The sequence below is a fragment of the Lolium rigidum genome, chromosome 7, assembly GCF_022539505.1.
Source record: "Lolium rigidum isolate FL_2022 chromosome 7, APGP_CSIRO_Lrig_0.1, whole genome shotgun sequence".
Lineage (NCBI taxonomy): Eukaryota > Viridiplantae > Streptophyta > Magnoliopsida > Poales > Poaceae > Lolium > Lolium rigidum.
Genome location: NC_061514.1, coordinates 223,001,330 through 223,007,329, shown reverse-complemented (window position 1 = coordinate 223,007,329; position 6,000 = coordinate 223,001,330).

Here is a 6,000-nt window from a genome sequence, read left to right as displayed (position 1 = left end):
CAATCTCCAAAATCTGCATATGCTGCCCTTGAGCTAGCATTAGACCAGAAAACATTTTCCAGTCTGTTTTCGTCATCAACCTTGTAGTCATAGAAGAAATTTTCATTCTCCTTCTTCATGTCTTCAAAGAATTTGAACATATTCTGCACCTCATTCATGGACTCCTTCCTCGTGTTTTCTCCTTTCCTGCAAAAAGAAATTTTTTGTTATTTTTCTTTTTTTGTTTTGCTTTTTTCTTTCCCCTGTTTTTCATGTAAGTTTTCATTTTATATATAAAGGAGGGGGGTGGGGGGGAGTACTTACATGTTTAGTTTTTTTCTGTTGTGGCAGCCAATCTTATCACGGCCACCATGCAGCCTTGTAAGCAGGCCCATTATGTTTACATGTTTTATATTGCTGAACTGAAGGTCTTTTACCATCCCCTTCAATGTTGGATCCACCTTTTTGTGAGAACGCATGAAAACTAGCATTGATGGGCTTAATAGCAGGGTATGGTTGTGCTGAAGTGTAATGTCCTTGACAATGCAGGTACCATCACTCCTCTCTTTCAATCTCATAAAGGCCTTGCACCCAGTTCTTTTGGTCATCTTGTCACGTTGTCGGTCTTCCTCGTTGACACTTTGGCGGTGTGCACCTTCTCGTACACATCTCAAGTAACGCCTGCTCTTGTTGTGTTGTCCTTTCCTTATCCCAAACCCTGTGTGCTTTGCATATGTATTGTAAAATACATATGCGTCTTTGAATGTGCTAAATTCTTGACCAATGGATGGTATCAGGTCCGGATCAAGATCTGCAGCCTGCAAATTGCCACGGTTTTGTTATTGCATTATTTTTTTGTTTTTACATATGTTATTTGTATGTTAACTTCAGGAAATAGGTCAAGTGAACTTCCTAAAATTTAATAAAAAATAAGAACATGGACTTCTTAAAGTCATCTGAACTTTTTTTCACAAAAAAACTGTTGCACATGAATATCGAGAACATATCAACTATACATTTCATATAATAAACCGAGCATGTGAACTTCCTAAAAATCAGCTGAACTTTTATCATGGATATAGGGTTCTAAAGATATAGCATGTGAACTTCCATGCAAATTGTCTAAATAAATGTGTGTAAGAGTGAAATTTTTATCAGCAAAACATAAATTGAACTTACGTGTGTGTATGTTCGCAGCTCTGCAGGGGTGGCTCTATCATCTGGTACTATGGGGCATGGCGGTGTGACTTTTGGTACATGGCAGAGTGGATCTTGAGGCGGCATATGACTTGATTCAGTGCCTCGACGATCTTGGTGTATGTTGTCACTTTGACCATCCCCATAAGCTGCGTTGTCTGTTCGAAGCATCACCTGCTAGAAGATGACTTTTGCCCACTTGTCCCCTGTTCACATCGTTGCTTCCAGATGTGGTTGTTGTAGATGTACTTGTAGATTGCCGTTTTCGTGGCTGACGGAACGTTGCATTACTAGCAAATATCTCCTCAGTGCACTTTATTGGAGAACGGGGTTTTTTCGGTGGACCTGACCAACACATAATATCCTCATCATCATCTGTTGATGTTGTGGTATCCCGCTTCCTTTTGATGTTATCCATGTCATCTTGTTCTTGGATTTTCTGATTGAAATTCCTTTCAACGGCAGCAGCATTTGTCTTTCTCTTGGGATTGCGGAACACTGGCTGGATAAATGAAGCCGGCTCATCACGGCATATGGGAGTCATTGGAGGCTTTTTAGGGCATGACCAGCTGATTATCTCGTCGTCACTGCCTGTTCCAGATTCTTTGCCCGGCAGTAGCAGAACCTGGTAAGTTTTTTAACATGTGAACTTCTTGAACATTGGGACTAGAACTTTTATACATAAAACTTTGTCTGATGTCTTCAAAAAACTAAAACAAGTAAAGTTAACCTCCACACATTTTTAATATGAACTTCCTGCATACATGCTAACCTGCATACTTAATTTTTTTCATTTTGCTGTTTTAATTTATTTATAACTGAAGTGAACTCCATGAAACTGGTTTTAAGAACTTCCTAGTAAAAGACATACTACAAAAAGAGTGAAATTCAGTCCAGTGCATGAATTGTCTTTCTTCTTTCCTAAACAATAGAACTTTCGCATGTGAACTTCAATAGACTTGGAGGTGAACTTCACAGATGAGGTAAAGCTCCAGATAGGCAGGTGAACTTCCAATATCGATCATAGTGAACTCCGATGTCTTGAACTGCTCCTGTTTTTTTGCGTTGACCTGCATCACTGCTTACGTGAACTCTCTTTTCTACGGAGCTTGGCCTGGCTTGTGGACCTTGGCTGGCTTGAATTTGGAGGATGCTCGCCGATCTGCGTCGAATTGGAGCCATTATCGCTCTGTAAGGAGGCTGGATCTCGCCGTTCTCCGCCGCTGGCTCCTTTCCGTCAGCTACCGCCGCCGTTCGCCTCCGTCGCGGGCTCCCTCGCGTCGGCTCCCGCCGCCGCTCGCTCGCCCGCGCCGACCGAGGTAGGGTTGCTTAGATTGTCTTCGCGTCCGTCGCGGGCTTCCTCGCGTCGACTCCCGCCGCCGCTCGCTACCCGCGCGGCCGAGCTGACTGCTACGTGTCCGTCGCGGGCTCCCTCGCGTCGGCTCCCGCCGCCGCTCGCTCGCCCGCGCCGACGATGTAGGAGGTCGAGGTGCGGAGCTAGATGATCTCCGCTCGAGGCGGGGCGGGGCGCGATGTTTTTATGAGACGGAGGTGGGGAGTTCGGTTCCTACACGAATCGTTATCGGTGGGGGAGTTGGGGAGTTCGGTTCGGACGGGGATACGTGACCGAGCGGGATTATGGGGGGTTCTAGAATAGCTATTCTAGAACCACTCTTAAGGGGGGGTTCTAGAATAGTTCAGCTCTATATATATATATATATATATATATATATATATATATATATATATATATATATATATATAGGTCTGCTATTCTCGAACCGGTTCGAGAATAACTATTCTCGAACCCTTTCTGAACTTCCTAACTTATCGCATGCGAACTTCCCGTGAGTCTTCATATTTTCGCCTCCCACGTCCCGCTCGCGTCCCGCTCCCGCTCGCGTGTGAACTTCCTACGAGACAGCGAACCGTTACGTGTCCCACCTCCCGCTCGCTACCCACCTCCTCCGTGCTCGCTCCCCACCCCTCCCTGCTCGCTCCCGAGCTCTTCCATGGCGATTTCCCCCCTGCTCGCTCCCGAGCTCTTCCCTGGCGTTTTCCACCCTGCTCGCTCCCGAGCTCCTCCCTGGCGATTTCCTCCCTTGCTCGCTCCCGAGCTCCTCCTTTTGCTCGATGCGTTTGTTAGAACTTCGGCGACGGTGGCGGCTCATCTCCGTGCTCGTGTCCGACGCTCCATCGACGGATTTGTTCTCCATCGGTGCATCGCAGATCGTCGATGTCTGCGGCACAGTCTCTTCTATGCTATCCGGACATTGGTCTTATCTTTTTTATCTTGATCTGCAGATTTGTTTTTTCCGATGGGCGTCGCACAGCTTCGGCGTTCTTCTACGTGAAAATCCTCGAGGTTGATGGCTCCGCCGTTATATTCTCGCGCTTTGTTTGTCTTCGGTAATGGTATTGGGTCTATCTCCCCTGTAGGATTTTTGTTTTGATAGGTTTGCTTTTATCCTTATCCACGAATTTTGTTTTCACAGATCTATGTTCTTTTGCTTAGTTCGGTATTTGCCTATGCTTGTGTAGTTATGTTTTCCTCAGTTGATACATTGATGACGCGGTGGTGTTCATGCTTACACTTTGATGTAGTAACGAGAATCCGAGATAATGCTTGTTATATGTGGGTTTTTTCGTAGCTTACAAGTCTACTGCTCTGTTTTTCATTACCAGCAGTGCATGTTTGTTGGTGTTATAACAAATGAACTTCTTTAATTTTATGATGTGAACTACCGGAATGCATGAACTTTGTCAATTGCATGTTTGATTTACATCTTTTCAGATAAGTTGTGGCCTATATTTCACATGTAAATCCACATCGAGCATGTATGTATCTCTCTGTTTGTAAGTTGTGAACTTCCCTTTAATGTACTATCCATTTTTGTTGTATTATTGTTTTTCCATTCATACGCATGTTTTTATCTTTTTTTATCTGAAAATGAACTGCTGTTACTTTATTACGTGAACTGATGTCAGTTTACTTCTGGTATTCTTTTTCTTTTAACTCCATGTATAAATTAACCAGTGTTAATTTTTTTATTCTTGTACCATTAAAGGGGGGGGGTTGGGGGGGGGACCCCCCCCATACTAGTAAATGAATAAAAGGTTTTTTAATAAATGTTTAAAATAGAGTGTAATACCTTTTTTAAGATTAGTGAACTCCTTGCGTTTACAGAAGTGCACTTCGTAATTGTGGTGGGAAACTCCTACCCGCTATATTAGGAAATCAATTAATGTTTTTAAAACATACCCAAATACCCTTTTTCAAGATGAGTGAACCCCGACGTGTTTTGCAAGTGAACTTCGTAATGGTTGTGGGGACGGTGCGGGTGTGACCCTCCCATCCTATATTTTTCTTTTTTTTAGACAAAGTGAATCGCGATCGCCAGTTAAATGTGAACTTCCTGTTTGTTTCTATCTGACCGACAAAGGTAACGTTTCAGTGTTTTTTTTATTGTTGCCTCTTTTTTTTTAATATAAATTTGGTGCAGTTATTTCCAACTCCTCTTTTTACTCCTCTTGTCTGCGCCTTCTCCTTCGCACTCCCCACTTCCCCCACTCGCAGGCGGACATCCCGAAACTGCTACATCCTCTCTGCAATGGCGGCGGCGCTCTAGGTAACTGCTGGCCCCCGCATCGTTTGCTATCCCCCGTCCCCTGTTGTTATTCCTTCGTTCTACTCGAAATCCACCATTTCCCCTTTGGTCTAAACCCTAGGTTCGCTGCAGTTTGCTCGTCCTCGCCGTCTTCGGTGTTTGCCGGCGATATTTCCCCGTTCGGCCGGCGGTTGGAACTCCGGCGCTACTCTGATTCTTCTTCGCGGTGGTTCTAGTTCGCCCCAGACGGGCTGGTCGGCTTCAATTTTTGGTTGGGGAGTCCGTTCCTCTTTTTATTTCTCTGTGAGTGATGGATAAGGATGCTTCGTTGGTGGTGGAGGTTTGTTTTTCGGATTTGTATTTTTTACTACCCATAAATTCATGCTTTATTCTTGCGTTGTCAAAAATGAAATATCCATGTTTTTGTTACGTCCTACGGCTGGCCCATTTATTTTTGTTCTAGGGTTTGCTTTTACGTAGGCTTTTTTTACGTGTTATAATTCCCCGTGGTCACCATTTATGGTTCTATCTATTTATCTGTGTTTACGTATAGCACATGTTATGAACTACTTGTCATTTAATTGAACTCACTTGTATTAATTATGTTCATTCTTCCTATGTATAATGTTTATTTTCATGTACAGGCTGTTATTTTTTAAAAGTGAATCATGAAATTAACATTTTTGCTGCACATAGGAAGTATAAGTCTGAACATGAATTTTTTTCCTATGTTTCTGAGATTGAATTTTTTTTGTTTTTTGTATTTTTTAGGGAAGGTATTTGATCATGTTGATGATTACGGTGATCTTGTGTTTTTCGGTTTGGGGAATTTATCTTCTAATATGACGAGATGATGCTTGATGAGTCGGGTTAGGAACATACATATGTGAACCTCACTAACATTTTCTAGTGAACTTCCTTTTCCTGCAATCCATACAAGCTTTCTTGATTACATTTTTTACTCTTTTTTGTGTTTTTTGTTTTGTGTTATGCGGTGACAAGACTATAAGAGAATCTACTGGATTTGCTTGAACCGGGATTTTGCTTGCATATTCTGCGACGGTTTACCGCGTTTCTTAGATCCCCCGGTATTTGACGGGACTCCTGCTTGTTGAGAAGGGTAACATGGGCAGCCACTGTTTTTGATTATACTCCTCTGCGGCAAGTTCTTGAATCTGAACCGGTTGAAGCTACACCGTGATGGAAGAAACCCAAT